This window comes from Nipponia nippon, unplaced genomic scaffold (assembly GCF_047370975.1).
Source record: "Nipponia nippon isolate SJK-2023a ecotype South Korea unplaced genomic scaffold, ASM4737097v1 scaffold_5, whole genome shotgun sequence".
NCBI lineage: Eukaryota > Metazoa > Chordata > Aves > Pelecaniformes > Threskiornithidae > Nipponia > Nipponia nippon.
Window position 1 is genome coordinate 74,894,398 of NW_028262369.1, and position 26,771 is coordinate 74,921,168.

The 26,771-nt window shown below is 38.3% G+C and overlaps 1 protein-coding gene across 10 annotated transcripts in view; it reads right to left on the minus strand.

The window, feature by feature from the left end:
• Positions 1-26,771, minus strand: part of OSBPL6 (oxysterol binding protein like 6) — a 111,678-nt gene that overhangs the window by 72,555 nt on the left and 12,352 nt on the right. The window lies entirely within an intron of this gene.

Consider the following 26,771-nt stretch of genomic DNA (forward strand, 5'->3'; position numbering starts at 1 on the left):
AATAAAACAAAAGGTTTCACGTATCCTGATTTTTTTCATGGAAAAAACCCTCACAATTTTTAACAAGCTCTCTAAAAAAAAAAGAAACTACTTCTTTTTTCCTTATTTTAGTAATGATTTTTTTCTTTACCACGGGGCAACTTGGACAAAGGAAAAATAGATTAGAAGCCTAAAGACTCTTAAATTGCTTTTTAATTACAGTCTCAACTGGACAGTGATCTAAAGCAAAGAACCTAATTTCCCTTACAAAAGGGCTACAAAATGTTTTCAGAAAAATGGTACTAATTTTCCAAAGCGCAGGAGCCTAAAACGTGCTTGTGGCCCTTGAAATCCACGTCTGGCTGCATTTTACTACCCTTCTTTTATTAACCTATCTCTTGTTTCTCTTCATGTTTTACTTCCACTACCTCACAAACATTACATTTTTGCTATATGTTTCAAACTTACCAAGTAAAATTTTGATTCAGAGCAAATTAAGAACTGCCTGGTTTATCAATCTTGAATTTTGAATGGCATATCATCATTTGATGATATGCTTGTAGGGAGGATGCCACAAAAACTCATTGCTGTTGCAATATAAATGCTATGTATTTATGGCAGCAAATACAAGACTGCAGTTGATGGAGTTGCTCAGGTCACAGAGAATGAAGAGGGGAGACACAAAACTGGCAGATTAGCCAGAGCTTCCACTGAACCTGTTTTTTGGGGTGCTAAATGGAAGGTCACATCCAGGAATAAAAAACGGGATGCAATTTTCTTCTTGGAAGCAATTAGCTTGACAAACACTAAGTGTCACAGTGGATCACAGCTGCACAGGATAATATAGTTAATGGTTTATATATAATCAGGGAAATATCAAGAAGGAATAGGGAGGCTGTATTACCTCTGTGACTGCTACTAAATCACTGTGTCCAGTTCTGCTGCCAACATTTCAAAGACATTCACAAATGGGTTCAAGAGAGAACCATGAGCATGACGACAAGATTGAAAAACATCAGTACTAATAAAAGATTTATAGAGGTCAATCTATTTAGTTTGTCAAAGAAAAGATTGAAGGGCCACCGGATGACAATATATAGCCCACTACATGGGGGGAAACGCATTTCTTATTAGAATTCTTAACAAAGGTATAACAATATATAACGGGACAAAAAGAAGAGATAAATATATGCAGGTTAGAAATAAGGCACAGATTTATAATGGTGAAGATAATTAAACACTGATAAAATACACTGAGGATTACAATGGGTGTTTGCAGGGGTATGAGAACACATTTTCAGATTAAGACTGGAATTTTTAATTTTTTTTTTTTTTAAATATATTCCAAAGCTCAGCCATCACTGCTGATTTGGAAGCAAGAATTCATTCAGGGCAGTGTAACAGCCTATTCCATGGTAATAGTTGAGGCTAGATCATAAAGCAGCCTCTCCCTCTCCCTTCCCGCAACTGAAACCAACCAACCAACAAAAAAACCAAATCAACCCATAAAAAAGAGGGATAAACTAAAAGGAATAAAACTCTCTTTTTCTTAATCCTCATCTTTGGTGCACCCCATTAATCTCTCCACTTGAGGTTTTCCAATTTTATCCTCATATGTCACTAGGCATTTATTAAGCTCGATCTTTTGTATGGAACAATGTTAAATGTTCTTCAAGTCTAGAGAATACATATTCTGGTCACTGCTAATATTTGTTTTTCTTACTGCTTTAAAGAAATCTGTCTCACTGACACATATGTTTAAAACATAAGTTTCCATGGAAGAGCAGGAACACATCATAAAGTCATTTTTTTATCTCATTACTACCTGAATTTCTTTGCACCTCACCGAGTGATGGTTTCATTAGAAAGATAGAAAAGAAAAATAGACAATTATTGTTCATGTCAAGGAAGTACCAAAAATGTCTTGAGCACTTTACAAAAACATTAGGAATCACAGGCATGGCTGAAAAGACCATGAGACAGAATAATCACTTTTGAAGCTCCTCCAAAGTCTAAGATACGTTGACTGGAATTAAACTGAGCACAAGAATGGGTGAGTTGCTCAAAAGCAGTTTCCTGACAGAGCAAATCAGTGACAAAAAAAACCCACTACAACCAAAAAAAACCCTTTTCTCTTAACGCACAGCTGGTTATCTCTTGACTCTCTTTCATGAGGGAAATAATACATACTATTTCCTATCATCACACTAAACATTGCACATATCAATAGCTACATGTGCTTAGTTCTTCCTACTTTTGAAATACTAATGAATCAACATTCAGCTGCACTGACAAAAAACACAGTGTAAAAACACTCAAAAGTAACATTCATTTGCCACAGAAGGAACTCTCTACTTCCAACACTGCTAATAATTTCAGCTGAAATTACACTACACTAAATTCCCTCTGCCTGCACACAAAGCATGATCTAGTATGAGAACAGAAACGCCCTCAGGCACTTTACACATAAAAAATATCTGAGCAGTCCTAGAATATTCTCATCATTGAAAAGCTGTATGTTCCCCATCAGTCATTGATTTCCAAAACATATCATAGACAGAAAACTGCTGCTAATATGTATTGATTTTTATACATAAACAGATTATAAAACCAGAAGAGACTACTGTGATCATCTAACATAAAAAGGACCAAGGGAATTTTCCAGCCTCGTTCCTGTTTGAAATAAACCATATAACTTAGCGAATCATCCAACATCAATGCAAAAGCGTCCACTGGTGGAAAGCGACCACAAATCATAATAAGTTCTTGCAAACATTAATTTCCCTGCATTTTTAAGAATGTGCATGCCATTTCTCCTTGAAGTAAGTCTAACCTCAAACCTTAGCCAAGGACCCTTGTTAAACCTCTACCTACTACATGGAGGAGCTCTCTTCAAATGCTACATTTGCTAGTGCACAAATACACCATATTTAGTATCAATACAAGACTTTAATGTCAGTTTTCACGGCTTTTTTAAAGATTTTTAATAAGTTTGATAAAGTTTAGAGAAAAATTGGCATAATTAAAGAATTGAAAAACATTTTATAGTCAGTTGTGCAGAAAGGTCTGTATTTAGTTAAGAGGACTGAAAGGTTGCTTGAGCGCAACGATAACGTAACTTCCCTAGTTCCAACAGCAATGCGCTTGTTCATACACTTCTAGACTTCAGGTTGCTGCTTAACCACATTGCACACAGTAGCAGACATGATGTGTGTCATGGTTTAACCCCAGCCAGCAACCAAGCACCACACAGCCGCTCGCTCACTCCCCCCCGGTGGGATGGGGGAGAGAATCGGAAGAGTAAAAGTGAGAAAACTCATGGGCTGAGATAAAGACAGTTTAATGCGTAAAGCAAAAGCCGCGCGCGCAAGCAAAGCAAAAGCAAGGAATTCATTCACTACTTCCCATCGGCAGGCAGGTGTTCAGCCACCTCCAGGAAAGCAGGGCTCCATCACGCGTAACGGTTACTTGGGAAGACAAACGCCATCACGCCCAATGTCCCCCCGTTCCTTCTTCTTCCCCCAGCTTATATACTGAGCATGATGTCATATGGTATGGAATAGCCCTTTGGCCAGTCTGGGTCAGCTGTCCTAGCTATGCTCCCTCCCAGCTTCTTATGCACCTGGCAGAGCACAAGAAGCTGAAAAGTCCTTGACTAGTGTAAACTCTGCTCAGCAAGAACGAAAACATCAGTGCGTTATCAACATTATTCTCATCCTAAATCCAAAACACAGCACTCTACCAGCTACTAAGAAGAAAACTAACTCTATCTCAGCTGAAACCAGGACAATGTGCTTCAACAGTATACTGGTTAGAGGTATGCCTGAGCAATTATTCCAGTCACAGATTAATTTCACAACAGCAAATCACTATTATACTCATAAAAACCCACACTACATTCTTCCATCAGATTTAAGCAAAACTGGTGTAATCTATGTTTCTGGGGAACTACAGGCCTATCAGTCTGACCTCAGTGCCAGGGAAGGTTATGGAGCAGATCATCCTGAGTGCCATCACATGGCACATACAGGACAACCAGGTGACCGGGCCCAGTCAGCATGGGTTTATGAAAGGCAGGTCCTGCTTGACTGACCTGATCTCCTTCTATGACGAGGTGACCTGCTTAGTGGATGAGGGAAAGGCTGTGAATGTTGTCTGCCTGGACTTTAGTAAAGCCTTTGACATCGTCTCCCACAGCATTCTCCTGGAGAAATTGGCTGCTTGTGTCTTGGACAGGCGTACTCTTCGCTGGGTAAAAAACTGGCTGGATGGCCAGGCCCAAAGAGTTGTGGTGAATGGATTTAAATGCAGTCGGCAGCCGGTCACAAGTGGTGTTCCCCAGGGCTCAGTATTGGGGCCAGTTCTGTTTAATATCTTTATCAACGATCTGGACGAGGGGATTGAGTGCACCCTCAGTAAGTTTGCAGACGACACTAAGTTGGGCAGGAGTGTTGATCTGCTGGAGGGTAGGAAGGCTCTACAGAGGAATCTGGACAGGCTGGATCGATGGGTCAAGGCCAATTGCATGAGATTCAACAAGGCTAAGTGCCGGGTCCTGCACTTTGGTCACAACAACCCCATGCAATGCTACAGGCTTGAGGAAGAGTGGCTGGAGAGCTGCCTGGCAAAAAAGGACCTGGGGGTGTTGGCTGACAGCCCCCTGAACATGAGCCAACAATGTGCCCAGGTGGCCAAGAAGTCCAACAGCATCCTGAGTTGTATCAAAAATAGCATGGCCAGCAGGACTAGGAAAGTGATCGTCCCCCTGTGCTCAGCACTGGTGAGGCCACACCTCGAATACTGTGTTCAGTTTTGGGCCCCTCACTACAAGAAGGACATTGAGGTGCTGGAGCATGTCCAAAGAACGGCAAAGAAGGTGGTGATGGCTCTAGAGCACAAATCTTATGAGGGGCAGCTGAGGGAGCTGGGGTTGTTTAGCCTGGGGAAAAGGAGGCTGAAGGGAGAACTTATCGTGCTCTAGGAGGTTATAGCAAGGTGGGGATCGGTCTCTTCTCCCAAGTAACAAGTGATAGGACTAGAGGAAATGGCCTCAAGTTGCACCAGGGGAGGTTTAGACTGGATATTAGGAAGAATTTCTTCACTGAAAGGGTAGTCAGGCATTGGAACAGGCTGCCCAGGGAAGTGGTTGAGTCCCCATCCCCAGAGGTATTTAAAAGATTGGTAGATGCAGTGCTTAGGGACATAGTTTAGTGGTGAACTTGGCAGTGATAGGTTAACGGTTGGACTTGATGAACTTAAAGGTCTTTTCCAGCCTAAATGATTCTATGATTCTATGCAGGGCACTGGTTCCCAAAGATACGCTCCTTGCAAGGCTGTGTAGGCTTCACAAATTATAACAAGAAGTCTGAGGGATGAAGGAAGGATCGAACTATAGGAACACACACACAAAAAAAGTACAAAAGTCTTTGGTCACAATTAACACCTGTATATCCATAACTTAGCAACATCAGAGTAAACATGTCAGCTGGTGAGCAGTACACACTTTGTGTGCTGGGAAACAACCACCCTTCCCTCCTAATATCAAACATTGGTATTCTCTTTGAACATAATATCCAGAAATTCTACTCACACTTCCCCATAATTAGGGACAGGACACTTACATTTAGTACCTTTTGGTGTCTCATAGAAAGCACCAAGGTGAGTTAATGCCCAGCTGAGAATCCTGTTTCATCTCTCTTTAAAAACGACTTGCCTTTTAACACTTCAATGAGTGATGATCATTAGTGCATGACCTGCTGCATTAGCACCACTTGCAAGACATGAAATTAGTTTTCCTCCACTTGACACACGATAAACCACAATGTGTACAACGGCAGCGAAGAATAAGACTGAGAGACTCAGATGGACCTATGCAATCCAGAAATAGGGTGTTGCAATCCAGAAATAGGGTGTATCGAGTTCAGTCAAGCAACTGAAAAATAGGTTAATTTTACACAGGCCAGAGAGGACGGCTATTCTGTGCTAGTGATCAACATTCCCACTCGCCAACCTTGCTAGGTGCTTGCAAGCTATTTGATGCTTAATAACGTCTCCATCCTCCAAGTGCCATATGAATAACCTGTGATAACCAGCACGGAAGATTTGTAGAGATAACAGAGCAGCAAAAACACAAATCCCTAACATGCCACTATGTATTATTAACATTTTAATTTTTTACTACAAATTCATTTTTCCCCGCTGTTCATGATCTTGCATCACCTCAGATTCCCACAAGAACTCTGTTCCTTTTCTAACCCAAGCTCTATACCATGCCCCACTTCTTTATGTTACACAGCATAGCCTACAAGGTCAGCTCACAGCAACAAATTCTTTAGAAACAATTTAAAACATATTCTGTATTTGCAAAAAACTGCTCTTCATGGGAGAGGCCACAGCTGCAGATTCCAGTTATAAGAAAAAATTAAACAAACGAAGAGACTCTGCAATTAGAATTAAAAGACCCAAATGTCTGCGCCCTGCCACTCTGCAATACACAGGTCTATGCCCCAGCCTTTCTCTCTGTAGGGCTGAAATACAAGACAAACTATTTGTAATTTTCTTTGCAAAACAATTTGCAATGAGGGGATTAAAGTGATGCCAGCAACAACATCAGCACTTACACAGTGTTCTTCAGCTGTACTTCTCAAAAGCATTTTAAGAAGGAGTTTAATTTTAGCATAGAGTCAAGTCAGTCACAGCAGATGCAGAGTTTGCAAGTTGCAATCAATTCTCACAAAGTTCTTATTAATGATCTGAAATAACAGTTCCATTCAAGCTCTAAATGGCAAGTGGCTGCCAATTATGCACAACACTGTTTGTCATTGTGCTTTAGCAGAATATTTACTAGGAACTAATACATTTTCTTTTGTGCCCAAATGCAAAACTCCCAAACTGGTCTCAAGAGAAAATTCCAAACTGCCTAATTTCAATATGACTTTAGAGAGACCCAGAATAATTCTTCAGTTTCACTAGTAAGAAACAAATCCAGTTTTTGACAAATTAAATCATGTTTTAGGGTTGCATCTAATTTGCTAATGTTGTCAGCAAATAACTACTACCTAATGTTATCAACAAATATGGGTAACCTGGTGTATTTATCAAAACTTAGAACACATTCTTAATTAAAAACACAGCACAAATACGGTATCTCATATTCAGTTCCAAATTTTTGAAACTTTTAATTAGTAGTCTATTAACCCAATAAAAAAATAAAATCCTTTCTTTTTTTTTAAGGAAATATTTTTATTTCAAAAACTCAATGGATCATACAGGAAATCAGATTTTTTCATTTTAATTTAATTTTTTGAACTTTCCAAATCATGCTATATTTACAAGGTACCTATAGATTTTTCATTCTAACTACATTGATAAGAATTAAAAAAAACAGTTTTAAAAGTCCTCTGAGTATTTAAGGTGAATTCAAAACATTTTTTAAAAATGTGTAACAGTTTCACATTTTACATTTGTAAAAGTAGACATTAGAGAGGCGCCTTTTGGAGAGATTCTCAGAGTAACAGTGAGGTAGACTAAATACAAAGCCTGCAGCAAACTTTGACACACATCACAGAACTTAGAAGGCAAAAAACTGAGGTTTCTTTTAAGATGAGAGAGAAGGCAAATGGGTATTATAGGGAAAAAAAAAAATTGTTTCCTTCTTTTCCTGAGCAAGCACAAGTGCCCCAAGTTGGTCAGCTGCTAACCAAATAAGAGCAGCCAAACGTGAGGTTCAATTGTGAAAACAACACTCAAGCATTTTGCTGTCTGATATGCATTAACGTCAAAGCGAATAGCAAACGCCGCAACTGAAAAGAACAGCCAAAAGGCAAATCCAGCATCTGGCCTGCGCTGGCCAAAGGCAGTGACTCAGCTGCGGTGATAGCGCATAGTAGGAGATGGATACAAAATCTAGTAGTTGATAGAATTGCTACTCTAGTGCAGAAAACTGATGAAGTTAAATACAGCTGAAAGAGGGCTCTTCTGCAGTCTTGACCATTTCCACGCTGGTCAGCTAGACAGGATGAATCATCAGTCACAAGCACCAAGTGATGGCTTTTAGTGACCTTGCTTAATGCATAAAGGAAATGTAACATTTCTTTCTGCAATACATTGTTAAAAATAACATCAATTAAGGATTAATTTAGATTTCACTTCTGTCTGAACTCAAATAATCAAAAACCTCATGTCATCTAAAATAACACCTTGCCCTCTAATGCTTATGAACATCAATGAAATAACAGAAAGCCTTGACTGTTCAACCTCTTCTGTGTTTCCTGTTTTAGAAGACGGTTAATGTTATATCATATGCATGGCGAGGTCTAAAAAGCCACACAATATACCAGTGAACTACATGGGTTTTTTACTAACTCAGAAAATGTAATCTTTCATGCCTGTGAGGTAACACAAGATTGACCAAGAGTAACTAAACTACAGTGCAGGCCTAAATCCGTTGCCATTTCGGCTCATGGAAAGATCAACAGTGCAAGAACAAGCTTGAAAAAGAAAATAAAAAAAAGTTGGAATTGTTCCTGCCTTGTGCTACTGCAACTATTCAAAAGAGTGCTTGTTTTTGAACTGTTGCAATGAAAGTGCTATCATCTCTTCATCAAAAAACTGGGAATAGCAGTGGAAAGTTAATTATATATTATAAATTATAGAAATTGTCACTGTCAGAACCAAGAATATGACTGATTTCTCATAATAAAGTTTCTATACACACACACCCCCCGTACAGAAAAGAAAGAAAAAAAAAAGGCACTAAAAATACTTTGAAAATCTTGGAATAGTTCATTAAAGTTAAAAGTTGAAATTAAATATTTGTATATTTACTGCTCTTCAGTTGTTTGACTGATTAATTATTAATTTCCAGTCTCCTCATCTGTACAGTAACTATCCAGAAAACCACCAAGAAAACACACATTTCAGGGAAAGCATTTTCCTCAAGCAACCACACTGCCCTGAACAGAATAAAAGAGGGACTCTTCCACCCTCATGTCCTGGCTGACACCATCGGTCCCAGACACAGTGCAAGCGTTGCTATTGTTTCACCTCTGTGTGTAAATTCCCATATGTCCTTTTGCTATATATGGCCCATAAAACAATTTTCTACCAATCTTTTCATTACTAAATCATTTTATCATACTTGAAATAGAAATCAGCATAGCAAAATGATTCTTATGTACTTGTAACTTAATGAAATCTAACCAAAATACAGACTGTTTTCTATCTAGGTATGAGTAGGACTAACAATCAAACAGGGACCTGCTCCAAGTCTCTTACAGTTCACTCCACCCAGAGTCTCCAAATCCCAGAGGGACTGGAGGATTAAGTACCAGTATCAGATGTTAGCAGGGATGGTCACATCCTCACTTGTTTAGGTTATCCCTGCCTCTGATGGCAATGCTGCACCTGTGTTTTCTGCACGGCATCAGACAAGTTAGAATGAGGGTTCATAAGACGTATTCACCTGTCTGAACAGGCGAGTAATTCTAAGGGGTACTTAGAACTTTTTACTCATTAGTTACACTTTGTCAACACTAAGGAGTCGGATTAGCAACACAACTTTTCTATATGAGTAGCCTTCTGGCCTTGGCCCACAAACATGCCATGCAAATGAAAGGAAGTTTGCTTCCAAAATGTAATTCAGAGGAGCTTATTTTTAAAATTTAACTTAATGAGTAATTTACAAAAACTGAGTTTCAAATCCAAAGCAAGCTGTAAGATACCCCACCGTTGTTTCAAAAACAGGCAAGCAAAACTGTCCAATCTAAATTTAGTAAGCAGCAAATAACGACAAATTAGAGCTTGGCATTAAGAGCGGTAAGCGACTGCAAACCAAGCTGTATCTGCAGATGCAACGAAGTCAGTATGACTTTGCAGTATTTTAACCTTCCTTAGTAATTCCTCAGATTCGGGACAGTCTACTCAAGAGGAGAATGGTTGTTTCTTTTGTGATGGGATTGTAATGAAAAGATACACTGAGAAGTATTTCAGAAGTATAAATTTTTTAAGTACTGGAAAAAGCACTAAAGAAAATCATTGAATTAACATGCACCTACTGTCTCAAATCTTCTGAATGAAATGCTTTCTGCACGATATACACAGGATAGTTTTTGCAGCGGTACCCAAAGACGTGGCTGTAAAAGTGCCAAGCACTCTCAGCACAGCACCAACCAGCCTGCAGTGTTTTGTCCTAGACAAAATCTAATAGAATATGGCTGCAACAGTTTTCTCAAGTTTGCAGCAATCCATCAGAAGCTTTTACAATCAGAAAGCGTTAGCAGGACCATATAAGGCAGCAGCTTTGCACTCAAGTCCACAAATCCCTAGCAACAATGTGAAGCATTTTCAATTTGTGTTAATAGAGACAGAAATTTAAAAAAAATTTTCTATGACCCTACAGCAACTGCTAAAAATATGCCATTAAAAGAATGCCCTCCCATGCGTTTATCTAGTGCTGATACACATATAGTTTCAAAATGACCAATTATGTCACTGGTATTTGTGCTTCCACTGCCTGAATAAAATCCCACTGCCTATCTTCTCAAGTACACAAAGAGGTTCTACATCATACATATCTATAATTTAACACTCCCTCATCTTCAAAAAATGTCTCATTACCAACAAAACCCAACATTTTTTTTAATTCTCCGTCCAGTTTCCTCTGCTTGCTTTTCCTCTGGTACCTCTGCCTCAATCCTCCCATAAAGTTTCACAGCTGATAGTGTAAAAGCATTGCACTCCACATCCATCCCTTGCCTTCTGGGGTACCTCCTGGTCTACTGTTGTTTCATTTACTCTCCACCACCTATCTAGTCTCCACTGAAAGGATACACATACGACAACTGAACCAACATATATATATATATATGCTACAGGAGTTATTACTTATATTGCAATGATTATACTAATATATATCACAGGCCTCAACCAAAAAAAAATGGTTCTTAAGGTATGACCAATTAAAAGTTAAGAATCTGTGCAACTAGTATGTTCCAAAAATAAAACTAATTGATGACTCCAAACACGTCAGAGATTATTCATTCTTGACTGGGTAGGCCATTGTAGGAACCTTCTACCTCAAGACTTGCATCTACAAATTTTTGTAAGCACAGTCCCAATGTGTTTTATTTTGGGGGAGTAGGGAGACGACTTGTGGAATATGAACTGTAGACAGATCCATTAAATCTGTCATGGGTTTTTTTGCATAATTGTGTCACATTTCAGGTGGGTGTTTCCCTGACATACAATATACCATAGATTAGAGATGATGGTGCTAATTGACCATTCCTAAATATAGTCTGCCTGCTGCAGCACAGGGATGTAAAAACAGAATGCACATCAGAGCTATCTCCACCAGGCAACGCTGAAGTGAAAAAGATTTTGTCCGTGTCTGGGGAATCATAGCTGGATATTAGGCTTTGCCATGGCCTAAAAAGGTATTTCTAGAACTAGTTTTGTCTGCTTTTTAAGTGTTGTTCTTTACACTAACAAACCATTAACAGATTGTGTTTGTCAACACGATCTGCAAAAAAATGTTTTTTCTCACACTCCACAATAAAACACTGCCCTGTTTGAAATGCTGTTCTTGGCACAAGGCGTTAAGCCAAGTTCTGTCCCCAGCCTCCAGAGAACAGCTCAGCAGGAGCTAGCTCCCCAAACCATTTTTATAAAGAGGACAAGTCTGCCTTCCCAGACTGTGTTTTCACATAGAGGTTTAAATAAAAACCCTGTTTCATTATTTATAATGATGATTTCTACCTCATCATAATTAATCCAAAAAGGAAGCTATAGAAAACTAAAGAGCTTTTATATTAATTAACAAAGTAATTATATGTTGTGATTATTTGCTTAAACAAGCTATTTCAGTCTACAGTGGTTACCCTTAGGAACCTGTGGTAGCCAAGTGCCAATACCACAATATTTGCCATACTCTGTATTAATCCACATGCCAAAAAAAATCAAAGGCTGAGGATGTTGCAGAGACCGCAGAAATATTAATTTTACTAGCCAATGGTGTCAGCTTCTTTAATCACATCCATCAGATTTAGAGAGAACCTAAAGTACAAAGAAACGGCACAGCAAGAAGTTAGAGAGCTGCAGCAACTATATAAGAGCATGTGTATGGTGATGAACTGCTGTATGAAAAGGAATCTGAGGGAAGTTTTCAGTGGTCATAAACATTTTGGGTCAGAGAGCTTTCCAACATACAGAGAAATTTGAATCCAGCACCATCAAGGATGGTAAACACTTGAGGAAAGGTAGTTTATGATCAAAGCCAGCAATACCCATAGGATCAACACTGTGTTGAGGCCTCCTTTACAGTCTCAGCATAGCAAAACTGAATGATGAAGTGCTGACATGACAGATCATGTTCTTGAGATGCTACTTCTAACACAGCTGGTTCCTTTCCACGTTGAGGGGGGAGCAACTAAAACATAAAGCAGCAGCAAGCAGAAATAAAAGCTCCTAGAATTAATAGGGTTCTGCTTATTAGAATATGGGGGGTTTTTTTGGTCCTTCTAAGGTGAGTTAATGATGCCTTCAGCTTGACAGGAGACAAAAATCCAAATAATAAAAGGATTACCCAGCAACTGTAACATAAGATTAAGGCTGCAATATTGACAATTGCAGGATGATTCAGCACAGAAGATAGCAAGAAAAGGATGCATTATAAACTATCTTTAAATTGCCTTTGAAACGTGATTCAGCCAAATACAGTGATAAACCCAGCCCATCCTCTAAATGGGGTAGTTGCGTAAGAAAGCACAAGTGAGATAAACATCAAGTAAAATATTCCGAGTTTACATTTTTCTGTGTATATGTAGCAAATATTCAGCTATTTCCCTTGACTTTAAAAGATAAAGCAAAAGCAAATAGCTAGTATACAATGTAGAAGTCTAATATTGTTTCATTTTATTAAAATGTTTGCATATTTTCTCAAACCCTTTATGAAACTACATAATTTTGTCCACCACAAATACCTATCTTCTTATCTTCCTCTCTCCTCCTCCACCTCCTGTTGCTCCTACTGCTCTGAAGGCTTCACCAAACTAGAGCTGGCACTTCAGTACCTCTTTTCAAAAAGAAAAAGCACTGATTTGTGAATGGCTTGTGACTACTGGCAAGACTAAGTCAACAGTGAACGTATAACATAACTCTATCTAGCACATAAAGGACTCAACGGTGGCACTGATGTTGGGGCTTTTCTGTAAGGCCTCACTCAGAACAGGATAAAGGACAAGGAACAAGGCCTTGCTCTGCCACTTCTACATCAAAAAGACCACAAGGACTTCATTGTTGTATGGTCTATGCATCTGAGCAAAAGGGTTGTCACTTACATTTCTGTTGTCTTCCTCTTCCCTTACTACCACCTTTATATATTTGCCTGGCAACCATCACCTCACTATCCTGAGTGAAGTAAACTGAAAGCTAACAGTTCAAAGAATTTAGCACAAAAGGAGGAGAAACCTATCATATATCGCACCTCATTAATTCAACTACTGTTGGTTATACAACAAGAACTATTTCAAGAATATTTAATTAAATCATTTATTCTATTACCAGACTGACAGTAGCTTCCATTAATTGGAGATAGATTTTCAAGCAAGGTTTTCTTCATGACTTCATCCACTAGACAAATACAACCATACAAAATGGAGATTTTAGAGAATTCCATATCCAGATTTCCAACATTCCATGTTTTTATTCTGTCTTGGCTGTCACTCTCATTTCAAAGCTTCGTTTCTTTATAGATTTATTTTTTTTCCTTTGCCTGAGTCAGAAATGACTCATCACCTAAGTTATGATGAAATGTTCCAACGATAGTACATTCAATCAAATGGAATAGAGCCAAAGTCTTGAGGTACCCCTTCCTTGAAAAATCTTCCAACGATAAATATATTGTCTGTTCCAGATAGGCATAAATTGAAGTTACTACTCTTTCCTTTAAAACCTCTGATCATGACTCTACTACATAAAATAAAGGAAGGGGTGAAAACCAACCTGCCTACATTGAATGTTCTAGTCCCACCCAATCAGCTAAAATACTCTTATTTTTTGCTACACAACATTGGGATAAGATTTTTATTCAGAAATCAAAAGGAAAATGTCAACTCAACTAATGTCATGTAAAATTCTGCCACAGAAAGAAGCTCCAATACAGGATCAGTTACCTAGATATCTCTCTCTATAATTTTGAAGCTAATAATAATGCAAGACAAGGACTGCCATAAAACCTCTAATTCCTTATGTTGTCCTGAACACAATACACCCTGATAAACAGAGTATTCACAAATTTTAAACCAAATCTATTATTCTTTACTATGAAGAAGCTCGGTTATAAATGGAATTTTCCAGGTCGCCCACACCTATTTGTCAGTTCAACTCTCTTTTTGATCTAACTGCTGTGTATGTTGTACAGCACCATCTGCATAATCCTCAACAGTAGATATAGCCATCATATAGACCTGCTTGAACAAACTTACAAGAGAAGTGGTATTTAAAATGTCTGTTACTGACCATCAGGGAGACTAGTCTCCCCTTTTTCCAAGTGCTTGGGAACTGTAAAGTGCAACTGCCACTTCCAATCAGAATGGATTTCGTGAAATCAGGGAGCTCAAAGCAGCATGCTAGAAAGTAAAGAATAGAGGAAGGTAGTCATCAGGCCACTACCCATCATCTTTGTACAGTTCACTGCAATTGAATAATTAACTCAGGAGTCGCCCTTAAAAAAAAAAAACAAACACACCCCAAATGCATGCAATTACATTTCTCTCTGTTGATATAATTACTAAACATGGGAGGTTATTAAAATGTAAAACCAAAGTGACATTCTACAGCTAACAAACAGGACAGAAACAAATAATACCTACATCTTGCAGTATTTTCCCTATAGACCTGCATCTATTTAATTGTATTTTAATAGTGGAAGAATGTTGAGCTAGCTCTCTTTGAACTGTTGTTTCACCGTAATAGGGGTAGTTGTTTGTGGATCTGCAAATATCCAAACAGTACTTATCTGGCACTTGGAAAAAATGGTACAATACCATGACAGGGGAAAAAAAAAAAAGCGCCTCTTCAGTATTTTTTTTTCATATTTTTGGAAAGAAAGGAAAAATAAAAGGAAGAAATTAGAGGAATGTGGGATGTTTTATTAAAGTTCCTAAATTTGTATGTTTTAGTGTGCTTCCCTATCAGAACAAACCCGAGATTCATCATTTCATTTATAAAAGGAATCTTAGTAATTTCCTAGCCAGCTAAGCTGGCACGCCCATGTCAAATACCAGAGCTGTAACTCAACACTCAGGAACAGTCGGAGCCCACTGGGTCACATTTTGAAAGCAGACTGACAGCAACCAAATCTCAGTCTTCACTAACACCAGTTAGTGGTCTACCAAATCCAAAAAGGCACTGGTGTTACCAATGCAATCAGTAAGAGCTTTCCCATCACAAAAGCCACTATGACTACTGCCACTCTGTCTTGCCCGAAAGTCCCTGGACAGAAGCCAGAGCTAAGGAATGCCAAGTTTGCATTATCCTCCCTCCTTAAGCCAGTTAAGACAGAAGAGCGTGTATGACTCACTGCCTATGCTCCACACTGCAGATACCGGGAATATTCTGCAGTGTCCTAAGCTCTACGGTCGCACAGAAAAATTAGGATTTTTAGTCACAGTGACACTAACTATTCTAATTTGAAATATCTTATTTATCCCGAAATAAGAATGTTTTAGACATTGACCATTTGCCGGTCTGGTGGGCTGAAAGGCCACAAGAGCCAATTACTACAGAAATATTTTTGTTCTAATATATCATAACAAAATACTTAAGACTTTTTTATTCTGTAATATGAAAAACTGCATCCTAATTGAGATGATATTTATTAAATGTTTTAAAACAAAGATGCTGACATAACTTAAAAAAAAAGGGACAAACCCCACCACACACATATTGGGACACATGGTCTTTCTGAACTACAATGGAAGGTTGCAGTATGCATGGAGCTACAGGAACAGGGCTGTTCTCCAGGAATAAACTAGTACCATCAGAAATGCCAGCACTTCCCAAAAACCTGCAAGTAGCACCTGACCATTACTATATAAATACCATTTCTATGCATGACAACCATCATCACAGAACTTTAGGATAACTAATCTAAGTAGCATATTTCACACAGGAGACAAAGAAGCTGAGAGGAATCCTGGATGCTTTGCATTCTTCAGAGAAAGACAACTCTAGTATATCTTGGTGTACAAGATCACCTTGGAAAACTGGAAAAAAAAAAAAGTCTATGTATTAGTATAGCTAGTTCAAAGATATTACACGTGTACGTATTTTTCACCAAAAGAGGGTCATTGAAATGAACACTGTCATCTAACGCATCTCATTTCTTACTCTAAGAGATACATAGAAAAGACACAAATCCTTTTCTCACTGTGATCTATCACACCAAAGAAACAGATCGGTTCCTAAGGAACGTATCACATACAAAGCAAGCCTACCAAGGAGAAAATAGTGCCATTAAGTACTTGTTCATTGGAAGAAGCTGAAACACTTCCGAAGAGTGACGGTGCTCCAAAGCTGCTGCAAAGCTCCAGATGCTGCTTGCATTGCCTTTCTTGAACCAGAAGAGCCACTACTAAAGCCAGGACAAACAGCACACAATGGCCAAATACATCATCTTTACACCTGCAATGCTACGAACTAAGTCTTTGAAGCCACGTGAGAGATGAGGGTGCAGCACTTCCAGACTAAGGCAAAATACAAATCTCTTAAACAGCATCCTCAAACTTGCCACACAGATAAAAATTATAAAAGAAAAAAAAAAAGTCAAAATTATGAACCCATTGCTGTGTTGTTACTTCTTCAGGAAAGCATTTTAGTCACAATTATTCATGTACCAGAATGGAAAACAGAATATTTTAAATCTCATAAGAAATGGTTTTCTCTTAGTAGACAATCAAATTACTGTTCTTTAACAGCTCATACCATGCTCATATCTGCTCATCAACTTTGTTGCATTATTCAGTCATTTGTCATTCAGAATTCAGAAAGAAACAAAGAATTTCCATTTTCAATTAATAAAGTTAAATCCTTCAGCACCAAGTTTGCCTGCAGTATGCCAACTGAAATGCAAAGATTTTAATACTGCACAAATATCTTATTAGAGTATCAGTAAAACTAATACTCCAAAATAAATTCTCTCAAAAGTCACATCAGCTGCAGTAGTGTGAGAATCCACAGTTGAATCTTTAAAACAATTATTTTCACTAGATTTTGTAGTGCATATAACCCTCTCTTTGTTGTCTTCCTCTTTGAACATAACCTTGTTTATTAATTGGCATTATCCTGGAAAATACAATGAGCTGAAATTATGACAAAATCTATTCTTTAATCCAGTGTATCATAAATTAATTCTACAACAATTAACAGCATGGTGTATCTTAGAAAATTGTCTGCTGTTTAAGCAAAGAAACCCAACCCTAGACAAATAAAGGTGTGTGTAAGATTCACCACTGGCCACAGCACCTTGGACTTCTGCATCACCATTCTGGCCATCCCAGTTTAGTAAGTGTTATCAACGGAAATTCAGAAGTTGCCTGGCTGCCCTTCCTTTTCTCTCTCTTCCCACCATCTCACCAAACCCATCTTCTCAGTGGACTTTGCAACCTTTCCTTTTCTCCAGCCTCAAAAATGTGAAGAAAAACATTTCTACACTTAATAGACAACGTAGATAAAAAAGCACAACTCGCAAACAACATCACATTTAATAAGAGGTCATATAGTAAAATCATTGTGACTTCTTTTGCCTTGGAATTGACCCAGTCAACAGGATTCTAATTGCAATTACAGCTTTTTAAAAGTGCTGTTGTTTCCTTCCTTGTTGCACGCACTTAACACGCAGCACAGGTTTACCCTAGTCACTAGAGTTCATGCTCAGTGCAGTTTACAAAGTTTTGAATTTCAGCCTGCTCTAAATTCAGAGATTTGGAGGGAGAAACGAAGCACTGTTCTCAAGTTGAAGCTAATATATTTATACTATAAAAAAAGCACACATTTTCAAGCAGGACTATTGGAACAACTTGATCTGTGTTCAGTTTGTCGGGTTTTGCAGAAATGGGAAGACAACAGACATTGCTGGAAGGTATGTTCACCAACGCTGGGTTTGCTGTTTCTTTTTTCTCAGTTGAGTCGCATCATGTTCCACCGTTGGTGCCAGCAGTCTGCCCGCACCAGGAAGTGCCCTATTGCTCCACCATCACACTTCCAGAGAGGTCTTGAACCATCAGAGATTTACAGAAGACGTAGGTCTAGTACCAAGCAGGAAACACTGATGATCCTAATGGCAATGAGAAGCTTCTCAAGAACTTGCATACTTCCAGAGTTAATCTGATTACCAGACCTAGGATCAAGAACAAGGTTTTCCTCTAGCTCAAACTGCCAGGGCTTACGGAGAGACAGCACGAAAGAAAGGCATGTGATGTATGAGTATAAACACTGCTGGGGACATATCAGTGTTTCCAAGTCATTGAGGTACCTCAAGACAATGGAAATTGTCTTGCCCTCTTGGTAGCACAATTCATGTGTTTATCTCTGGGGTTTTGATACAATAGGATTTTGATGTTGGGCATATTTCTGACTTCTGTTGACAGCAGGTGCTTTTACAGACCTTCTGGACTTACTGTCCACTGCAGACCTGCATGTGATGCTGTAGGCTGGATTCAGTAATTCAGGTGGTTTCTTCTGCTTCTGTACTGTTATGTTTCTAAATGGAGTTGGTATAAGCAAAGAGCAGAATTATTGCTAAAAAAATATAGTGCAGATCAATTGGACTGTTGCAGGAATTATAAGTGGAGGCTTTTCCTCTTGTGTTATGTAGCAGGCCAAGCAAGACAACCATCATCTCTTTCTATACTCTTAAAAATTCCCTAATGCATATAAAAGTGCAGACCTGTTCTGAAAGTTGCCTGTAAAAAAATGGTATGTTATTTGATTGGTTTCAAATAAAAAAATTCACTATGTAGTTATTAAAAAAAAAAAAATTGAAAGTATCAGTCCTAGAAGTGTATGTTGAACTGTACTGCACACAAAAACTCTGTGACTGGAATTCAGCTAGTACCTCTCAGTTATGACGTGCATGCCAGTAAATATTCCATCTTATTTTGTTCTGTATCTGTACGACATCTGCCACAGTAACAAAGTTTTAAGATATAGTAGGAATAGATCAGTGAAGTCAAGAGAAATGACTCATTACCAATGACCATATATCTCTGAAGAGTTGAGTAAAATGGGGGGGTTGACTGTAATCTGACTTTAACATCACAGTGACTCACCAATCCACTTGACTTGCGTAAGTATTTATGACAAGGCACTCCAACATATAAGTACAAGCAAATAAATAAATAAAACAGCCCAGAGAGTCCCTTCCCAATCACAATAAAAGCAGACATACAGAAAATGTTTCAGGAATTCTATGTTAATCTAATAAAAATAATACTACATAGAGATCTCCCAGGAAATATGGGTTCAGAAGAATAAAAACTAAGAACATTACACAGGCTGCAAGTAAAGGAGATAAAATGGAAGAGGAAAAAAAGTTCTACAATTATAGAACAGTCGTTTTCTTTTTTTAAAGGAGATTATGATGATTAGAAGTACTTTAAGTATTACCATGACTGTATTGTTTAAAATACAAGAAATTCTAGGTACATCAGATAGAATTTACTGAACAACCTATGAAATATACAGCTTTGCAAAGTACAAAGTACTAAAGTATTAAAGAGTAAATAAACATTTTTCTTTCTTTTTACATTTTTAGTCAATAGACAAGAATGATGAATCTTTATATACACATATTGTAAAAGAGATTTTGACTCCAAGGTAGAAAGAAAAAACACTTCAGTAAGATCTATTCTATTCCCTAAGTGTTAGAGAAACTAAACAAGTCTCTCTGCTTATTATTTATAACATTCATAAAATAATAGGAAAAATTTTATCTGCAACTACCCTTTAAAAATATACTATTGCTTATCATCTAAAATAAAGAAAGAAGAATCTCTATTTATATAAACAGAGATGCTTTATCCTGAGGACAGTGTACTCAAACATAAAATCTTTTCATTTTAGTTAGTTTTATCTTAGAGATAAGAGTCGTCTTTTTTTTTTTTTTAACAAGGGGGATCCTAAAATGAACTCCTAAATCTGTATTTAGACTTGATTTAGACTTGAAATTTAAATAAAACAAGTATTCCCAATAACAGACTCAAAGCTCTTAGAAGAAATCTGCTCAAGTCCCTACAGCAGGGTGACTATTCTATATGCCTAGCCACTGCAATTGCTTCAAGTTTCTAAACATTTTAGCAAAAAGGGAACTCAAATCAAGTGCAGACTGTCTAAAAGAAAAAGACAGGTCCTTGGAAGTGGGATGCTCTGAAGACTGAATTTAGAGGGACAGGACAGGCCAACCTGTATCAGTACTTTTATGGAGCAGGTTCATTATGTTCTGCTACTTTGGCAATTGATGTTTGTATAACAAGCTGACTAGACAATCAGAACTTCACCTTGCTATGAAAACATCACGTGACAACATGAAAAGGTGTTGGTCAGATTATAATATAAATAGGACGTGAACAGAAGTGGACCCCGTGAAAGTATCAAATAAATTCATGTCAACTATTAAGCAGTCCAGAGAAGGGAGACGAGTTTTGCTGTAGCTAGCATTAGAGCTCTGTAATTTATAAGCCAGTGCACCCCAATTTTTAAACGCAATTCCACATGCGTGAGTCCTCTATAGTAATTGTGACTGTCGGCAGAGGCAGCTACATTAAAAGCAGGTGACAGAGCACAGTACTACAATGACCAGAGAAAATTAGATTTTAATACATTAGGGGACACATCAACATAACAGATTTTGTTGATCCCATCAAACCACGCTACTAGAGAAAAAAAAAAGCCTTACAGATTACATCATCCATAATGAAATTACATGCAAAAAAGCAGTTAAAGGAGAACACAAAAACTTCTGTACTAAAAAGGAATGTCTTTCTGCAAGAACTGAAGAAACCAGCACCTAAGTAGCAGAATAAACTGACTCTTAATGAAACCTCAGGTAACAAACAAACACATACACCTCTCTCAGGAAAAACACTGAAAGAAGATATTTGTTACCTCCTATTTAGTTTGTTGTCATTGTTCTCTTCTCACAGCTTAGCTTTTATTTCTGAAGACTTCCATGTATTATAATTCTTTACTGGCTAAAGAAAACAGTCAAGATCTAAACCTTTGAATTGCTCTGAATTTATTATAAAGCTCAAATGCTCTGAACAGATGGAACAAATACTTCATACAGTACATGAGCTACCCAAGAATTCACAGACTATATGTGTATAAAACAAGGAAAATTAGGTGGGTTAACAGCAGGAAAGTAGCTACAGCATCCCCCTATGCATGTAGAGACGTGAGTGTGAGCCCTTTGTCTGGACGGGTGCCAAGGCCTCCCCGCAGTTATCCTAGCTGTAAATAGGTAGCTCTTCATTCAAGCCGAGAAGAAAAAAGGCAGACAGATGTGATACTAGCCATATTGCTCCCTTGTGTGCTGTTGGCTGCAAAATACAAGTGTGCCTTAACCACACAAGACCGCTAAGTCACCTGCACCCAGAAGGGATCTTTGGCAGGTTTTGTATTAGGGAAACAAACCCAAATATCAAAGCATCAGTAAATCTGTTGATTTCTTTTTAATTTAAAAAAAAAAAAAAGAGAGAAATACAGATTTTTCAGCAAAGACAAAAACTGTACCTCTCATGAAGAAATACAGTTTTAACATAAGAGTTACTAGATGCTTAAAAAAGATGTTTCCCGTTTTTACCCCTTTATACAGCTCCTTCAGCATTTCCCATGTTTTTTCCCTCTTTCCTTTTCTAAATGGCTTTATTCTGTTTAAATGCTTCTTCCACATTGACACTCTTTTCCATTTGATTTTTTCCATTGCTTTGTTCCTGTGTCCAAAACACAGAGCATCCCCACCTCTCTTTCCCACAGGATTCTTTTCAATGTTCATGTTGCTTTTTAGATTTTTTTTTCTTACTCCTCTGTTTACTCTGTGCCTTTCTTATTTTCTACCACTTCAGCAGAAATGAGTCCAAGCAAAGATAAAGAGCAAATGGGAAGCAACAACATTCCTTCGCTACTCCACTGTTTTGCGCGTGGAAGCAAGCCACTTCTGACAGAACGGTCCAACTGGCAGCACAGCAATCCCTGTGGTATTTGACAAGGATGTTATGTTGCTTGAGCAACCATTCCTAATTGTCTTTTGGGATGCTGAGCAAACAAGATGGAGTTTTTGCTGGTCTGCATGAAGGTCACACTAGCACGGTGGCAGCAAACACAGGTTACTGCTACAGCAAGCAAGGCACTGAAAAAAATAGATGAGGCAGCCCTGTATGCAATAACATGTCAATCACATAAAACCCAATCTATTCTGCAACTACAGTTATGTAAGATAATGTGTACAACAGTTGTCATACAAGACTACAACAACTGCTATGCCAGAGACATTAACGTTATTCTAGATTCATGCTGAAAGCAAATCTGAATGTTTCTCCTGGCTTGAAAAATAAAATATATTTAAAAAAAGCTATTTATATATAACAGCACCCTACAAGAAATAGCTTGTCAACAACAGTTTGGCAGGGCACTATTAATATCTTTTAGAGACTGGGAAGAAAAATTTTCAGAAAGTAAATCTCTGCTGAAACAAATAAAGGCAGAAGCTTTAAGAGCAGGAGCTATTGCCTCAAAGTTCCTCCAGAAGGTTCATCTCAGTATATGAATATTTTGCATCTTAAAAGAAACACACCATATGCTGGGATGGCTTTTCTTAACTAGAAAAGTCTGCCTTATATTTTTGGAACAGCCAAGTTTTTCCTTAGGCATGTTTATTGACATGTTTCATAAACCTCAAATCGTTAACCGAAAAAAGAACCTACTTTGGCTGTATCAATAGTGGATTGCTTTTAGTTCAGACACCAAAAGAAGGAAGAAAGAAGAAATTTCAAGTAACTTGGGGGAAAAAGTCCATTTCAACATCAAGACACACCAAAATGATCATTTAATTCATTGCAAACGTAGTCAAATGAAATTTCAGCTTTTCACATTTTTCTCCATTTTTCCTTTTATGGAAAATATTTGCTAAATTTAATCCAAATTCACTAACAAAGGTACAAAACTGCAACTTTATTCAGAGTATAATGAACCAATAAACCGCACTTCCTAATCTAACAGAATCAAAAATCCTCTTCTGTGGATCCAAGTACTGCCTCTTTATTTTCTGCCTGGCCCACAGGAGGTACAGATCCACCCAAACCTCTCCAGTTCCCATTGCCCCTGGAGAGCCATGTGACAGACGACATGCAGAAACTTACAGTGGATCCTTTGAGAGCCTACCAGAAGATGGAAAATAACCCGAATTTTTCTTTTAATTGTGTTTACTCTGTTTTCACTTTAGTCTCTGCCCTGTAACACACAAAGGTTTCTCCAGCCTACGCTACCCAGCCCACATTACTGGATGCAGTGTCTATCTTCCCTGAGTTTCTTCAAGCCTACGCACACTGTAGCACACTATAATAAGCACATATACATACCAAATTTAAGGTCTAGGAAGTGATTGGACCAACTAGGGAGGGAAAGATGTATCTCAAGCTATCTGAGATGCCTCCCAGTCCAACAGCACCTGGGGAAGCACCAGTAAGAGCAGCGTGTTGTGCTCCCTGCTGTGAGTTACTGCCAGAGGCAGGACACAGGGCAACTAAGCCCCACACAGCCACTCGCTCACTCTCCCCTCAGTGGGATGGAGAAGAGAATCAGAAGAGTAAAAGTGAGGAAACTCGTGGGTTGAGATAAAGACAGTTTAATAGCAAAAGCAAAACCCGTGCACGCAAGCAAGGTCAAGCAAGGAATTCATTCACAACTTCCCATCGGCAGGCAGGTGTTCAGCCATCTCCAGGAAAGCAGGGCTCCATCATGAGTAATCATTACTTAGGAAGACAAATGCCATAACTCATAATGTCCCCCCCCTTCCTTCTTCTTCTTCCCCCAGCTCTACATGCTGAGCATGATGTCCTATGGTATGGGATATCCCTTCGGTCAGCTGGGGTCAGCTGTCCCAGCTGTGCCCCCTCCCAGCTTCTTGTGCACCCTCAGCTTACTCACTGGTGGGTTGGTGTGAGAAGCAGAAAAGGCCTTGACTCTGTGTAAGCACTGCTCAGCAGTAATTAAAACATCCCTGTATTATCAACACTGTTTCCAGCACAAATCCAAAACATAGCCCCATACTAGCTACTCTGAAGAAAATTAACTCTACCCCAGCCAAAACCAGCACAAAACCCCATAATTTTTAAGGACTGGGTGCTATACTTAGAAGTAGAAAGATAGGAGAATACCCAAAATAAATAAATAAATTGATAAATACACAGCATAAACTATCAAATAATTTTAAAAGCCATATTGTTTTCATATCAAAGATTATAAGCTGAAATTTCTACAGTACACTAGCACCAAAATAAAGAGCATTCTCTGAACATTCTGTACTGACATACAGTCAAGAGAGAAAGCATACATGGGCTCTTTTACTTAGATGCAAGGGTTAATGCTGGGTTAAAGATAACAAAAAGACCTCCAGCAGTAAGCAGCTGAACATAAATCCGGTTGTTTCAATTACCATTGTCATCATTTCTCAGGAGGAAGCAGCACAACATTCACCTGCAATTCTATTAGGACCGATTCTCAACCTGAAGAGGAGGCATTATTATTACCGTTAGGTATATACTCATGCTCAAGACAGAATACTAAACATTTTCTTGCATGATGACATCAGACTTCATTCTTGTAACATTAAACCCCGCAGTTGCCAGGATCCTATCCACACCTCCACCCCTGCTGTTAACAACAACCATAAGATCTTATCTGTGGTCTTGGCCAGAGCCAAGATGATGTGCTGGCTATCACAGACTCTGATCAAACAGGCTTCAATAGGTATTCCTCCTCTCTCTGCTCACTGACTTTGACAAATCAGGGAGCACCATCCCCACTCTAAAAGCTTCTTATTCTCACATGAGATGCTGATAAATTTGGATTTTCCAGAGCAAGATTCAACAAAATATGGACTGGATTCTAAGGATAACTTTGTATGAATAAAACTGGTGACCAATATACAAGCATCCTCTTCGCTCTTCAGGGGAATCATATGTTTACAAAACAGAACAGTTATATACCACTGCTGAAGCAGAAAATGGGATAGAAGGGTTTACTTCATGTTTTGCTGGCCATGAAGACCTCAACAGTTTGTGTCAGAAATTGCAACTCGAGTCATCAGGTTCTTCTGAACTTCTAACGCTATACAACCCATGGTTTGAAGTTCAGCATCTCCTTTTTAAGCTTCTGTTACTGTTGTCTACTGATTTCATAGCTACTGAGAAATCTCCTAACATTATCTGACAGCAGAGTCTAGGCAAAAGAATAGCCCTGAAAAGTATATTGCGTGCAAGAGTAATGCCAAAAGTATAACTGATAAAATGCTACTATATTAAAAACCATAAAAGATACAGCAAAAATAGAAACACAGATAAAATTTCTCCCTCCGCTCCTTGTTCCCATTCACAAATTATAAACACGGGTTACATGCAGGGCAACTCAGTATTCGCAAATTCACTAGAATAAAACTGTTGGACTGCACTGACTCCAAGTCATTTATCATCTAGACAATGAAACTATATTGTGATATATTTATACATAAACATTATCTCAAAAAAATATTATGCATTATCAGTCATAATACTGTCATTTTTTACAAACAAATATACCTCCAGAAAGTTACACCAGAGGACTGAATTACAGAGAAGCATCCAAGTTCTACTCAAAAGTGAGACCTAGTCAGTATTTTTCAATTGAAACTTTTCATTAATGTGTATATTGCCACTGAATGAACAAAGATATTCAACTTAGCCACTTTTTTTTTAAAGGCATTTTAGGACAATTTCATGCCCCAACATCATAAAATATTTTGTTAACCTTGACACTTATTTTATTTCAATATCAACTTTCAAGTTCTGTTACAAATTTTTTCTTCCTTTGGAGGAGAGATCACTCCAACTGTAAGGACAATAGTAATTTTCTTAAGTAACTCATTTTATTTTTTTCAACATTCCTTAGTCCTTGACAATAGCTGGTAAGTCAGCGTGCAGCCGAATATGTGTCAGCAACCTCAGCCAAGATGCCCATAGCCATTTACACAGAAGAGAAACTCCCCTGCTGTATGCAATACCTGTTCCAAAATTAATCAACATCAGAAAATAGCACTAAAGTAATTCTTGAAAGACTACCAAGCAAATACACTAAGGAAGAAAAAAGGACTTGTAAGGTTAATTGTATTAATGCTACATAGTGACACCTAACAAATAAGTGTTTTGGGACAGCTTCCCGACTATAAAAATTCTAAAAGGCAGATTAACAAGGAGAAAGGGGGGGGGGGGGGGGGGGAAGCACTTTAGATATTCAGTTGGAAATTGCAGTGTTCTGCAAAGAAAATCTCACATTCATCCTTATTTTCTCTGATTTTTAATAAGCATCCTGAAGCAGGAAAATTGCACGTATTCTACCAAGGAGGGCTTCGCCCATGCATTTGGGAAAGTTAGGAAATTTACTTCCCTCACTTTTTCTTTTTTTAACCTCTCTCTACAGCTGTGCAGGGCACTGGTCTCCAGGTCTACACCACTCCAGTCAGACCCTCAGCAAGACAACAGACA